Genomic DNA, 15,403 nt, shown 5'->3' on the forward strand with positions numbered 1-15,403 from the left:
CCTTCTGGTTTTGTCTTGCTTCATAGGGAAAGGGAAGAGAGGACCAACATTTATTGCCACCCACTTTGTGGGGTCTCACTTTGTGGCAGAGACTTCTGATTGTCCTTCAATGTTCACTCTTCCTCCCTATGCTCCTTCACCCTCAATTAGTAATAGGAACCTTGATTCTTAACTAGTTAGAGTTGCCAGATGAAATACGGGACATCCAATTAAATTTGAATCCCAAATGAACAACGAAAAAAAAATGTGTATTTTCCAAATAGTGCATGAGATATACTTATGCTAAAAAAAACTATTGTTTATCTTAAATTCTGACTTAACTGGGTGTCCCATATTTAACTGGGTTGTCCTGAATAAAGATGACATTTCTCACCTTTCCCTGAGGCTAGGTGAGACCTTGTGACAAAATTCTGGCCAGAGGGATGTAAATAAAAGTGTTCTTAATGTGCCCTCTCCATTTCTTCTTCCTGCCTGCATGCTGGGATGTGAAGGTGATTCGGGAACTCCAGCAGCCATTTTGGACCATGAAGTGATCTTGGGAATGGAAGCCATGCGTGGTACAACAAGCTAGAAGGAGTCTGGTCCCTGGCCTAGAAGAGGAGTGAAAAATAAACTGCTACCTTATTGAAGTCATTGCTATCTTGCTTTTTTTCTGCTACTTGCAGCTGAAGCTAATAGTACCTACTACACTGTGTCTTCTAATTCTCAGTTAACCTTAAAAGGCACATTATTCACATTTTGGCAAATAGAATCCTGAGACTGAGAAGTAACTTGGCCAAGGTGGTCACATAGTAATCATTGAGTCTGATTTTGAAACCCAGTCTACGTGAAGGGTATCCTGGGCTCTTATTTTTCTACAATACGTTGCTTCTCTGGGTGATAATTTTTATCAAAGTCCTAAGGTTTTGTAGTATAATATTAAATTTGCCTCTGCATGTCTGCTATCTCAAGTATTTAGCTTTCTCCTTCATCAAAACCACAGAACGGGACATTTCTGGTGTCTGTCAATGTCATAGGATCTAAAACTCCATCCCTAGATCTGATATTTGACAGATCTGCACCAAAGGACACATTATTCATTTACTTGTTTCCTTTTGGGTTGCTAACGAAATTTTTCTAGTCTATATTATAATAGTTCCCTGCAAAACCGTCTTAAGTGAGTTATGATTCAATATGAAGTGCTCACTTTTAGAGAGAATCAGTATTAAAAGGCCTATTTGTCTACATCTTTTGAAACATGCTGTGTTGTTTGTTGTTCCTTGTAGAATAGAATTTTCATGCAATAAAATTCACACTGAATTTAATGCCAGAAAAAATATTTTTAATATCTATTCAGGCACAATTCTAAGTTTGTCTGTTTTTGTTTTTATTTTTGCCAAATATCAAGACAGTTTAACAGTTACTTTTTTTGCTTTGGTTTCTAGGAATCTTGGAGTTAAATTTTGTGTTATTTGTGGTCATTCAATCAGTCCAGATACTAAAATATTTATTTCTGATTTTTTTCTTTTTTAAAATCTATTTTTTTCTTTTTATCCAAGTTTTTCTTTTCTTATCTCTACGTTTCCAATTTAGGATACATTTTTATTATTATTGACTACCTTAAATCTGCCTTCATTTATTTCACAAATGCTTATTCATTGCCTCCCTTGCATACCATACTCGCCTGAAAGAAAGTAAGCTGCAAGCTATAAATTCCTAACTGAGCCTTTTGCTTGTAACTCATGAATATTATTTTCTTTTGAAATGGGCCCACGAATCTCTACCAAATAACTTATTCCAGATTAGGTGAAGATCAACAACAAACTCAATATTTTCCAAAATTTACATTTTTTCCTTTGTTTTAAAAACCAAGATATTAGTCCCATCATTCCAGCCTTCTGACAGAAAGCATGTAGCAGTCGCAAATTTCAGGGAACATTAATAGGACCAATCCTAGAGAAAACTGTGGAGGGAGTAGCGTTTTGACAGCAGCATTTCTGCTGCCATTTCTTTTGCAATTGGGGCTTTGCTCTGGGTTCCTGAACACTGAATACTTCTGGGCCCTCTTTTCACCCACTTCTAGCTACCAACCCTCTTCTCAAAGGACGTCACAGGCACTGATTGTACTTTGTGTGAACGTCACTCTTTTCTCCCCTGGGGGAATGGCATCTTAGCCCTTTATAGCAAATTAGGAAATGAAGGGCTTCATCCCCGTTAGAGGAAATGTATACACTGTTGAATAGGTTTTAAGGAGGGGCGCGGGGGTTGAAAAGCAAGACCTGAGGGCCTGGGAGACAGTAAGACGCTGGGGCCTTCCTAGTGTCTCTGAAGTGGCTGTGCAGAGTTGGCATCCACATGCCTGCTTGTACTGCCCAGCCAAGCACCTGGCAGGTACATGTTTCCATGGTGATGCAGCCTGTTCCGTCCAATGTTACTGAGCTTTCAAAGGGTGGAAAAAAACAGCCAAGCAGAAAATTTGAGCCTTTCTGACAGACCAGGGAGGCAGAATTGGAATTTTTATTTTCTTGCCCCCACTGTTAGAAATGGTTGACCCCATCATCTAGAATAGCCTCAGCTTTCTGTTCTTTCATGCTGAAAAGAGAGACCAGCAACGGCCCATATTCCTGAAGAATCTGCTTGTCTCCTCCGTGACGTTCCCCTCCCTCACACATGGGGTTTCCCCGTCTGCCCACAGTCTCTTCATGGAGGAGGTTCCTGATCCCCTCTGGCCTCAAAGAGGGAAATCCTGTGCAGCGATTCACAGGCATTACGGTTCACAAACCCCTTTCACATGCTCCGCGAGGTGGGTGGATGACCTCTGCATTCCTGCTGAGGAAACAAGCTCAGGAAAATTTAGTGGCTTGTATGAGATTTACAAAAAATGAAAAAAGCAGAGCTGGGACTAAGAAGTCACAGCTCTCACTCCAAGACAAGAGGTATTTTCAGTTCTCTTCAGCGAATGTATCTGCTGAGAGCCAAGCAGGTTGGGTTTCTCTTAGAAGCCTCCTGCTGGCAGATCCTCGGCCCCTTCCCTTCACTCCCCCATCGCTGTGCTCACACCTCTCACCTTCTAGGCGGCTGCTGATGTGACTCTGTTCCTAGGCTGTGAGTCTGTCAATGGCAGGGGCAGTGTCTGATTCAACTCCAGCTACCCCATGCCTAGCATCATAAATGTCAAATGAAGGAATAAACTGAGAGCTAGCCCCTTACTGCCGTTCTACCAACGTAAGGAGAGTACTCTCGTCCTTCTGGCACCCTGTATAGAAAAAAAAAATCATTTTCTTGACTGTCATCTCCACTGCACCCTTGCTGTGTTCACTGAATAAAGGAGCAGGCTTTAGGTGCTGAGGGACATTTTAGTGGGAAAGATTTAAGGCCCTGGAATAATATCTGCCTCATTAAGTCCACATCAGAAAATCAAACAAACCAAAATATGGTGTTTTTTCTGTTTTTGTCTTTAACGGCTTTGGAATTGTGGTCAGTGGAAACAGCATCGTTTGCAGTAAAAATATTCCTGGCTGGCCAAGTGACACATCTGGTTAGTCAAGGATGAGGAAGAGAACAAACTCTTTCATTCCTCAGCAGCTCAGGAGAAGGCATCTGGGTGGGTCTGCTCATGAGAATGTTTGTGAAATGTCATTTGAGAAACTCTAGCAGAGCAAGGATGATGAATTTCATAACTGAAATCAGGAATCAGGTCCAGAATAAAGTTTGGACAATTTTATAAAATCATGGAGTAGACGAGATCCTACATGAGGACAATTATTCTATCCCTCCCCTGCTCTGCAGGACAAGACTGAAATTATCCTAGAAGATTCACCCTCTCTTTTTGAAAATCTCTAGAGTAGGAAATTCTTAAAACTTTCCTGGATGAGCCTTTTAAATACCTCAAAGTCTTTATGGGAAGAAAAGCTTTCTTTCTTTCTAACCCAAATCCTTCTTGCTGAAATTCAAATCCATTCCCTCTTGTTTGAGGATCAGCCAAGGATTTAATGCCTTCATCAATTTGCATCAATACATGTAATAAACTTACTGGTTTTTTAAGATGTGTAAAGTACACCTATTAGCACTCTTTGTTGCAAGTAAATACCCAACTCACAGTAACTAAAACCATAAAAGAAATTCTTTGATCCCCATAAATGAAAAGTACAGACATAAGCTGAGCCTTGGCATCTTAATAATGTCAGTAAGGGCCTGGTTTATTTTCTATTATCTGCTCTGCTTACCATAGTGTCAGAGTCATTCTGAAGCTATTTCCCTCATGGTGGCAAAATAGCTGCAGCAGTTCCATACCTCACAGGCTTATACCACAGGCTCCTGCTATAGTTTGGATGTTTGTCCCTTCCAAGCCTCATGTTGAAATTTGATCCACACCATTAGAGGTGGGCCCCAATAGGAGGTGTTTCAATCATGGGGGTGGATCCCTCATGAATAGGTCAATGCCTCTCTCAAGGGCTAGTGTTCTTACTCTATTAGCTTCCTCAAGAACTGGTTGTTTAAAAAAGGACCCAGCACCTCCCATATTCTCTCTTATTTCCTGTCTCATTACGTGATCTCCTCACAGGCCAGCTCTCCTTTACCTTCTGCCATGAGTAGAAGCAGCCTGAGGCCCTCATCAAATGCCCATGGCCAATCTTTAACTTTCCAGCCATCAGAATCATGAGCCGAATAAACCTTTTTTCTTTGTAAGTTACCCAGCCTCAAATATTCTGTTATCACAACACAAACGGACTAAGAGACCTTCTAAGCAACAGGTCCTAAAATTTCCCTTGATGAGACTTGCTTGGGTTATGTACCCACACTTGACCCAGGAAATTTAATATACCTGATGGGTTTGTATTAGGACTCACCCCGAACCTGGTAATAGGGTGTCAGCTTTCCAGAAGCACTTGGGCTTAGTGGGAAAGAAGACAAAAATGGAATTGAAATCTTGGTACTGTTGCAAGGGGGATGGGTAATATGGTAATTGTGCAAACATAAATGCACCTAAGGTTAAAAAGCATGGTATGATTTGTTTCGCATCTAAGACATCACCCCAGGCCTGTGGCTTGTCCACTTAGAGATGGGTTTTATAATCCTCATATATCAGTGTTTCCCACACTTACTTGATGATGAGACTCACTTGGAACATTTTTTTTTTTTTGCGACAGCGTTTCGCTCTTGTTGCCCAGGCTGGAGTGCAGTGGCGCAATCTCGGCTCACCGCAACCTCCGGCTTCCGGGTTCAAGCGATTCTCCTGCCTCAGCCTCCCGAGTAGCTGAGACTGCAGGCACGTGCCACCACGCCCAGCTAATTTTTGTGTTTTTAGGAGAAACGAGGTTTCACCGTGTTAGCCAGGATGGTCTCAATCTCCTGACCTCGTGATCCGCCCACCTCAGCCTCCCAAAGTGCTGGGCTTACGCGCGTGGGCCACTGCACCTGGCAGAGCATTTGTTAAAGCTATAGCTTCTTAGGGTCCTCCTTGGAGCTTCTATTCAATGGATCTTGGATAGGGCCTGGGAATTTTTAATTCGAAACATTCTCCAGATGATGCTTATGAGACCACGTCCCACCTAAAACCAATTCCAACACATGCTATTTCTACTCCTAAAAGCAGGGCAGATGCACTGTGGCTGCAAAGATCTTTGGGGTGAGGAGGGGCATGCTCAAATCATGACAGTTCAGTCTGAAAAAGACTTTAGGAAGGTCTTTTAGGACTTGGGCATTGTGAGTATTGGTCATGAGTCTGTAAGTGGTGAAGAAAATAATTGCTAATCCTTATTGAGTACTTAATCTGTGAAGGATGCTGAGCTGAGTGTTTTGCATGAATTATTTTCTGTAACTGATACATTTCCTTCTCTGGAGGATTTTTAGGCAAAGCAGGGACTCTCAACCTTCCAAAACATTCTTATTAAGCACTGACACCCTTATTGTGTATAAAAATTAAGATCTCCCACAATAACTATTTTATTTCAACATCCATTATTGAGAAAATATATAATATCAAGAAGTGACTTTTGTCAGAGTTTTCTTTTGTTGAAATTATGGAAACCAGCATGAGCTATTGTGATCAATTTTTAATGTATTGGAAAGACTTCTAGGATACTCAGAGGCAGTTCTGGGAGGTACGAAGCCAGAGCTGGATGGCAGTCAGGGTCTGACTGTGCATTTCGTCCGTTTCTATTTCAGGTTCTTGCAGCACTATTTTCCCCCTGCATCCCTGCTTCCCATGCTGAATCTGGGGTGACAAGGAGGTAGTGCCACCCCACAGTTCCCAGTTACATATTGCCACAGGGCCACTCACCTGCACCCAAAAGCTATCTTTAAATCCCAATTTCAAGTTTCTAAAAGGGAGGCTCTAGTTGACTGAGCTTAGGCAAGGCATCTGCCCTGGATCCAATTCCCTGAGACCGGGCAGGAGGGACTCATGTGGCACAAACATGGGCCAGGAACCAGCGGCCAGTTTCTACTGGGGGAAGGAGCTTGATTCTCACAGAAAAGAAGTCTCTGAAAGCCAAAGAGAAGTCTCACACAAGGCTGTTGATGCAACGGCCGTGAATCAATAGCTCTTGGTTTTTTATTTTATTCATCCCAGAAGCATCTGGAAACATTTGAAAAACTGTGGTGCTGGATGTGCCTGTGGCTTCCTAGACCTACTGCAGTAACCCTTCAGTCGTCCCTGGGTCCAAGGCCAGCATGTGGGAGCCAGCGTGTTAGAGAAACAGGAATAAACCGGGTGATTCTTAGGAGTCCTTGTCTCTCTGGTCGCATCCTTGGAAAGAAATGGAAGAGAGAATGCTTCACCTGCCAGAAGTGATTGGATGAAGAGCAACAGACTTCCTCCCTGCCCTCCCTCAGGACCCTCCCGAGGGCCTTCCTCCTCCTTCCCTGGTCTGCCTCAGAGCAGGCCCAGCCACTGAGACTGCCTAGCTGGTAGTAACATTCCAGTCTTCGCTGCAAGTTGACTGCCCACTTCCTGGCAGCTCCAAACTGCAGGAGACTAATAAAACAAGGCCTAATGAATGGATGGCACTGCAGTAATAGCGAATGTTCAGATTTATTCTTGTTGATGATTTCAGTGGAGTAGGCCAAAGGGCCTCTTATTAGTATAACTAGGAGATAAAATTCTGATGAATGAAGCAATACCTTGTTGCTTAAGGAATAGGGCGTAATTAAGAGGGTTGTTGACCCTAATTAAATGATGTTGCCAAGGTAAGCCAAATAGCACTTCTGGACCAGAGAGGGAGTTTTCTGCCCAGGGCAGACTTCTACAAGCAGAGCAGCTAACTTTGATTCTGGTGAAGTTAAGAAATGAGCTTTGTTAAGGGGGCTTTTTAACCTACATATGGAGCTAGATCTGAAGAGCGCCAAGTACCAGATACTGCCTTATATAGGCCTCCTGGCTAAGAGGAAGGGACCAAGACAGAATCCAGGTTCCTGCCCATCCCAAGCCTCCACTCAGGGTCTGCAGTTGCTCTTCTGAGTGTCTGGGTGAACAGGGCCAGGTGGGGACTTTAAGAGAAAGTTTGAATAAAAAAATATAACCTGCCCACAAAACATAATTTAAAATATAGGAGTGAACCTTAAAATTAATTTAAGGTATGCTAAGATGTACTGACTTTTTTCCACCGTGAGGACTTTGGCGTATCTTTTAGAAATATCTAATTCTTTCTTTTAAAGGTCTGGGGCATGTCTTAAGCATACTTCAGGGCTCCTCTTGGGTAAACTGTGATGAGTCAGAGAAAGAGGCAGGACAGACAACTAACACGCCTGAGTTCCAACCCTGGCTCTGCATCTCAAGCAGCTCTGGGACCTTGGGCAAGTCACTTAACCTTTCTGGCTCTCAGAAAAGTCATCCAGAAAATGGTGGTTCCTCAATAGGCAGTGGTAAGAATCAAATGAAATGTCAAAGTGCTTTGTAGACTTAGAAACACTGCACAAATATAAAAAGAGGGCCCTGTCACTGGAATATTAATTATGCAAGTGCCTGAAACATGGTATGACACAACATGGTGAAAGGTTTCATATCACAAAAATATTCACAGTACCTATAAAACTGGTCCCTACTCCAAACCTCCTTACAATAAGCACGCCTTCTTGCCAGAAGCGCAGGTCTATCCCTTCCTGATGGTCTGGTACCCACAATATCTGACCTTATTTGGAAATGCTGTGCAAATATATGGCAAAATGAAATTGCAAATCTGGCAATAAATGAGGGATTTCATGAGGTCAGTTAAAGTGATGTTGGAGGCTTCTTAATTTAGGCAGCTAAGCCACTGACCAAGAAGTCTGCAACAGAGGCAGTCAATTCCCAAATAATGAAAGAAAAAGGTAAGGTTAGTGATGCTTCAAAAAAAAATGATTTTCATACCATAAACTTAAAAGAAGCTCTTGCAGAAAATAATAAAAATTCAAAATTACTTGAATTTTATAAAAATTATCCTTTTGGGGGGTTGTGCGACAAAAGTTAAATGTGAAGCATCTGGTAGAGGCGGTCATCATTTTGTTGGAAAATTTTCACATATAAAGTTTATTTTATACATTCTTTAAGAATTAGCTGATAGTTGATATTACAACTTAAATTTTGTTCAACATAAAATAAGCTTATTTTACAGTTTCTAGCTTTGTTTTCTAGGCAAAATCACAAGACGTTTGTTGTGCTTTTTTGTTTGTGTTTTGCTTTGGGGTTTTGTTGTTGTTTTTGCTATTTACCACAATCTTTTTGGTCAATGTTTTAAGTGGAGTCACTTTCAAGTGACTTTTATTTCTTCTGATGTGAAGCAGTCTCAGATAATGAGGAATTTTGTAGTTATTTAATTATTACTGCTGCTTTTATTATTTCCCAATACCCTTCAATGGAAATGGTGTTGACAGTCTCCTCAAGCCCAAGAGAGGGAAAGGAATGAACTCCCAGCCTTTTGGAAATGGTAAGTCCAAGAGCTGCTCTTTCAAAGAGAAAGCCAACATGGCTTGAAAACCAAACAGTGAGAAATGAGCCCAATTTTCTACATAGGTCTGACATTGGCATGCCAGGCCGATGCAGGGTGTTCTGGGAGAGGGGCAGGGCAGAGACTGGACTGCCATGGCCTCTGTACCCCACTGACCACAGGCTGGACTGGGCCCCTGTGGCTTGCCAGGCACGACACACATCCCCATCCTCTCCAACGGCTCCATTGCTCCCTCCCCAACACTGAGGGAGATCAAACCTTAATCAAAAGAGTTGAAGTTTCAGGACGCCCTTGATAGAACCTTCACAGAGAGCATAGATGCTGTCGTCAGTGCCCTTAGACACAATAGGGCCCACCTTACCAGCAGGTTGCTTGAGGAATTCAACATGCCAAAATCCTTTGTACTCTGTCCCTCCAGGTCCTGGGCCACCATTCAGAGAAAATACACAGCTGGAAGATAAGATTGCAGGGGGCTGCTAGGGGGACCTGGGTTCAAATCATAATTCTGCCACCTTACTTGTTGTGCAGCCTCAGGTAAGTTACCCAAACTGTCAAAATTTGTTTTCCCGTCTGTAAAATGGGAAAGGGTTCATTATAGGTCTACCTCATGGAGCTCGGGGTGTGTCCTAGGTCAGATTCCTCAGAAGCAGATCCTGAGAGGAGGATCCAAATGCATGGGATTTATTTAGGACATGCTCCCACTAAGGAAGTTGGGGAAGTGGGCAGGAACCAAGTGAAACAAAGCGTGATACAGCTTCCCAGCCTGATGCCACCTGCACTCTGGAGGATGTTATTCCTCAGAGTTTGTCCTGACCCATGCAAGCGAGCTGAGTTTCCAAACTCCTGCCTGGTCACTTATTGGCTGAGGGCTAGGTTGGCCCAGGTATTCTGGCTCTCTGCACAGTGGGCAAAGAGGCCCCAGAAGGTCTCAGGCAAAATCACAGGTGTGAGCCATTAGGAGGGTTATTGTGGTAAAAGAGACCCAAGGATCTGGGCAAAGCAGGAATGGTGTCTGTCACAGCACCGGTTAAATGACATAATGGTAAACCACCCAGCACAGCGCCTGGTGCGGAGGAGGCACAGCACGTGAGCCATGCCAGCTCTTATTACTGCTAGAATTATTAACAATATGATTGTCATCCTTCTAGGCCCTCTGCATCAGGGAATCTGTACTATGGGCCGCAACCAAGGAGCCAGAAGTCGAAGCCTCCACGTGAGTAAATCGTACACTCCAATGGGCAGCAAAGAAGGGGCACTAACATTTACCGAACACTTACTGTTCAAATGTCAGGCACTGTGCTGAGCACTTTACAAGAGCTGTCTCATCTAATCCTTTAACAGCCCCATAAGATGGAATTAGTATTTTTATTTTTATAGCTAAAGAAACTAGTCCAGAAAATCAAAATAAATTGCCCATTGTCAAGCAACTAAAAAGCAATAGAGTCAGGATTCAAATGCAGTTATGTCTACATTCTAAAGCAATATTCCTTCCACATAAGCTTCAGAGGCTGCCCCTAAAGACGATATGGTAGAGCCTGCCTGTGGCCTGCGCAACATATTCTGAACCACAGTGTGCCCAGCTCAAATAATATATATATCAGCTTGCAGTTAAGGATGGCCAATAAAGGAAAGTAAAGTTATCTGGTGGGGCTCATTTAAATAAGATGGATTCCATCAGGAGGCATTCTTTCTGTTCTTCTCCATCCTTCTCCTGCTTAGAAGACAGATGTGATGGCTGGTGCACCAAAAGCCATCATGGGCCATGGAAACTAGAGACCTGTGGATGAGCCCCGAATTTAAGATTTATTTTATATGAGAGAAAACAAACCTTTATATTACTTAAACCACTGTTATTTCTGGTTTCTGTTCTAGCAGCTGGACCCAATCCTAACAGACACAGACCATGTGACATTTATGATCTCTTTAAAAAATTTTACTATCTTAAATCAAAGTAAATTACCCACTTGCCCCAGGTCCTCTGTCCTGGAAACATGTTGATGTATCTCCATGCTACAAAATCAAACCCATGAAGTTCCAACATGTTGCTTTGCAAACATCAACAGAGAGCAACAATAATAAACTATGAGTGGTATGGAGTTTCAGAATTTCCAGGGCAGGTATGATTTCTTACCTTTTGAAATTGAAGAAACTGGGACACACACTGAGCGACAAAGCCTTGATCTGACAGTGTTCTCTGAGACCCTGGAATCGCTACCGCTAGCACTTTGACATCCATGCCTCCCCACACATTCCTCATAGGAGCTGCACCTGGCTTCTCACCTGGGAAGCAATAGCATTTTGCCCTGTATCTTGAAGTCCTTTAAATGTCCCACTATTCAGTGGCTTGTTTTTCTGACTGCAGTCCCAGGAAACATTGCATGAACTGAAAGCCTGACAAGGACTTCAATCTATTTCCTGCCATTTGCAGGAAGAGTTGATGAGACGCTTCAGTCAATAGTGGAATCTCCCAGTCTGGAGCACAGCAGAAGGCTTACATAACCGAGCATGGTTTGTCAAAGCAAATTTCACATGCAACTGATTCCATCACCCTGGGACTCTGGCGGAATAAATAATCACCATACACATTTTGTTAGCTACGCCTCGCTAGAGATGGATTTTAGGAAGCGGCATCCTGAAGGCTGCTTATTTGTCAGTGCTCCTTTAAGCATGGTGAGCTCTTCAGATTGGCTTTTCTAGAAAATTAGACTGTTGCCATGGCCAGGTGCCACCTGTCATGGTTACTGGCATTGTGGGAGCCAAAGGGAAGGATATGAAGGCCTGAGCTCACCTTCAGAAAAAGTGCTGGCAGAAAGCTGGGGAGACCTTTCTTTACAGAGTGAAAGCTTGATCAGAACTCTTGATCAATCACTATGTGCTAGTCACTGTGGTGATAGTATTACTTCATGTTATTTAATACTTTAATACTCATAAAAATGCTATGAAATAGGCACTATCAGTGGTAGATTTGTTATTTTCTATTCCACTGTTGTTAGAGACATTTAGATCTGGTGAAATCTGTTAAGCAATTCTAGAAGTTTGGGTTTGCAATATTGGGAGTAGGACATGGGGATAGCGGAATTGCCCTGTGCATAGAGGAAGAAGAATTTGGCACTGAGCAATCTAAGAGGACAGGAGTAAAGAAAGAGGAGAAAGTACCGTGAATGAGACAATACGCTGCTTATTCAGTATCCCCAGATTGTCCATAATGTTTATCAACCTTGCAAAGTGCTTGCTGTGAGTGGGTTTTGTGGAAACTGGGGCAGGAGCTGAGTGTTGAGTGTGGGCTGATGGTGGCAAAACAGGCTACAGCACCCATCAGCAGCTGGGACAGAGGACTCCACATGAGCATAAGCCCTATTTCTGAAGAAGGATTTGGGCTTCCCTAAACTATGGCCTGTAAGTCTGAGTCCTGGGCATTGCTTTCAAAATCACACAGTATTTTGCAGAGCACAGGAGGTCCTGAGCCTTTATCTGGGCTAGGTATGATTATGGCTGTATTAAAGATCAAGAAACTGGCCCTCAGAAAGGTCAAGTTATGTACCCAAAGTCATCAGCAGTCAGCGCTGGGGTCAAGATTCAAACCCACATCTGTCTTGTTGCAAAGCCAGTGTCCCCATGGCTACCCCAACACCACCCTGTTCCTTCCTCTGCCACCACCACCACTCTGCCCCAGGCCCACCATACTCTGCCATTGTCACACAGCCAACCATGGTTTTCCTGCCAGGTCCAAGCATAGCCCAGAAAGTGGAGCCACCAGGCTGAAGGAGACCATCACTGGGGTATGGAGGCAAAGGGGCCGAGAAGACAAGTGCCACGGCACCTCCTGTGGCTTCACCCTTCCCCTCCACTTCTAGTCAGCCCCTTGCCCTCCCCACCCATGGCCACATGCCTCCTGTGCAAGCAGGAGGCAGAAAATCCCCCTGGAAAAGAGGCAGGTACAAAGGGCAGCACCTTCTCTTACAGGCAAAGGGAGCATATGGTGGGCACCTGGGATGCATGGCAGCAGGAACCCTTTGGCACTGGAGCCAGAAGCAAGGGATCCATGATGGGACAGGCTCCCCAACAGAACACAGGGAGAGCCCGGGCACTGCCAAGACCACACGCTGCAAGAGGGATCCCTCCCCACCACCTCGTCTCAAATAAACAGCAGCGCAGCACTGCCCCGAGCCAGGGCCGAAGCACGAGGGCTGCCAAAGTTTCCATTAGAAAACCCTCCTTTTCTGTGCTGATAATATAGCTTTCGGAGTTTATTCTAGGTTGAGACCTCTGCGTCATCTTGGGAGCCACTTTCAAACTGACTTTTCCTTCATTTAGATTCTCCAGGGATGAAGAACCCCTTCACTTCCCACTCCCTCAGCACACACCCTTCTCCAAATAACCAAACAAAACTCCTAGTTGTTTAAAGTGGTTTTACTTTTTGCTTTGGATATTTTTTCTTTTTCTTTTCTTTTCTGTGCTATGGAAATCAGAGAACAAATCGCTCCTCTAGGTAGGGCTGGAGACTGGAATGCTCCACCGTTTACAGGTGTGTATATGGTTGGGGTAGGGGACTGGGAGGACCTCACATCGGCCGGCAGGAAATAGGACACCAATCCTGCCCTAGCCTTGGGGCCGGCTGAGCCCCTCAACCAGCTGAAGGGGTCTACAGGAGCTTCCTATAATGCTGCCTGTTGGTTCTCCAGCTAACTCCCAGCTGCCACTACCCTAGGAGGAGGAGGAAGAGGAGACTTCCCTGTTGAAGGCCTCAGTCCTGAGTGCTGGGCTGCCCCTGCTGGCCCCACATTTTCTCTGAGCATCACTTCATCACTCCATCCCCCCAACAGCTGGCTCAAATACAGAGCTAGGCCTGACTACAGATGAGAATAACAGAGGCACTCAAAGGGCCGAGATAAGTGCACTGTCCCCTGGGTCTCCGCCTTGGGACAGGAAAAGGCTCCGTTTTCTGGGTGGTCTCTTGTTTCCTTCCGCTCTAAACCTCATCCTCAGAGTAAAGCTTTCCCTTTCTCTCTCTGGCCCAAGGCTGGGCACACTCTCTGGATTCCTTTGATTGCTAAAGGAGGAAACTGTCTTTTCTGTTTGGACCCAGGCTCTCTGCTTGGACTTGTGGGTGGAATTATTTGGACATCCACCCCTCCCAACCTAATGAGCCCATTTATGTCCCGCCATGAGGGCTCTCCTTTTCTCTTAATCCCACATCAAGGTCTGGACACCCCAATCCCCTATATTTTGAGCAATGCATCTAAAATTCTCTTAATTCCCTTGTACCAATCTCCTCTGTCACCACAGCCCAGCCTAGCTGAGAGGGAAGCACACCGAACCACCACCACCAAGCACAGTCCATCTCTTTCTCTGACTCGTTCTTGGAATGAGTTTGTGTGGAGCATTTCTCACTAACAATCTTTTCCCCAGTGTTATACGTTCATTCTAGTGCTGTCCTGCTCTGTCCAGAAGTGAACCCTGCTATCTCTCTGAGCCTCAGGGACGTCACCTATATGGTCAGTCTTACATCCATCCCTTAAGTGGCACTGTCCAGGGTTGGAAGATGCCCCTGCACCTGTGTGTCCCACTGCCACCCTCATTCATGAGGTGTATCCTATGCTGGGTTATCCCCAGAGGAACAGAGCCATTGTGCAGAGATCGAACAACTCCCAAGCCTCCCTAAAGTATGAACCCTGTGGCTCCTAGGAAAATCCCATCCTCGATTCTCGAGATGCCAGCCTGTGTCACCTGACCCTGTGCCTCTGCCCCTGAGGAAGCTGCTTCATCTGTCGGTAGTGGCTGTTAGCCTCACTTTTTGGACTTCCAGCCTCACATGCACACAGACAGCAACCACTGTCTGGATTATCTGTAGCCAAGAGGCACATCAGATATACAGAGGAAAAATACCAAAACCTTAAGAAAAGAATCATAGTAATCAAGCACAGTTTGATGCTTTGAGAGTTTAAAGCACATCTATGTCGCATAGAAGCTGCAACCAAATTTCTACCATATAAAGACAGTGATACTGTGTAGAAAGGCAGGGTAGAGAGTTGCTGATGCTCGATGCCTGACCCTGGTCTGGATCCTTATAAATAAGTGTTTTTGGTTCTTGTCCCTCCCACTTCCTTATTAACAAGGATGACCTGGGAATGGAGTGCTTCTTCAGCAGGCATCTATTGTTTTGGCCTGCCCAGCATCCATCCCGCTTCCTCTGGTACTAGCACTATGATTTATTTTCATTTGGAAAAAAATTATCCCTTTCCTATTGTCTGTTCTTGTAGCTCGGGTGGAGCTGCCCCCTTTCCTGGCTCCAGGGCTTGGGCAGTGACCCAGTTCTTAGCAATTGATTCAAGTGTTCATAACGACCTAATAAGCCAAGAGTTAATCTCAGGACTTTTTTTTTTTGTACTGGCAAGGAAGAAATACTTGTATGCTTTATTACGGTTACTGAAAGGGTAAGAGTTGCAGGCCTAGAGCACTGAGACACCATCTTGCCACAAGGAGGAATGTATCTGCCC

At 44.4% G+C, this 15,403-nt stretch overlaps 1 protein-coding gene across 18 annotated transcripts in view; it reads right to left on the reverse strand.

Moving 5' to 3' along the window:
• TSPYL5 (TSPY like 5) overlaps window positions 1-15,403 on the reverse strand; it is a 289,007-nt gene that overhangs the window by 232,730 nt on the left and 40,874 nt on the right. For 10 of the 18 annotated variants that reach the window (XM_012467977.2, XM_012467976.2, XM_012467972.2 and 7 more), the window contains exons 2-3: window positions 9,268-9,356; window positions 6,263-6,730 (exon numbers count right to left, since the gene is read on the reverse strand). The exons of 6 other annotated variants lie outside the window; for them this stretch is intronic. The gene's annotated coding sequence lies outside the window, so the exon portion shown is untranslated. The remainder of the gene's footprint in view (window positions 1-6,262; window positions 6,731-9,267; window positions 9,357-15,403) is intronic. 2 more of the 18 variants (XM_064384424.1, XM_064384425.1) reach the window with 2 other exon arrangements.

Source organism: Aotus nancymaae, unplaced genomic scaffold (assembly GCF_030222135.1).
Source record: "Aotus nancymaae isolate 86718 unplaced genomic scaffold, 86718_ANA_hifiasm-v0.15.2.pri h1tg000036l, whole genome shotgun sequence".
NCBI lineage: Eukaryota > Metazoa > Chordata > Mammalia > Primates > Aotidae > Aotus > Aotus nancymaae.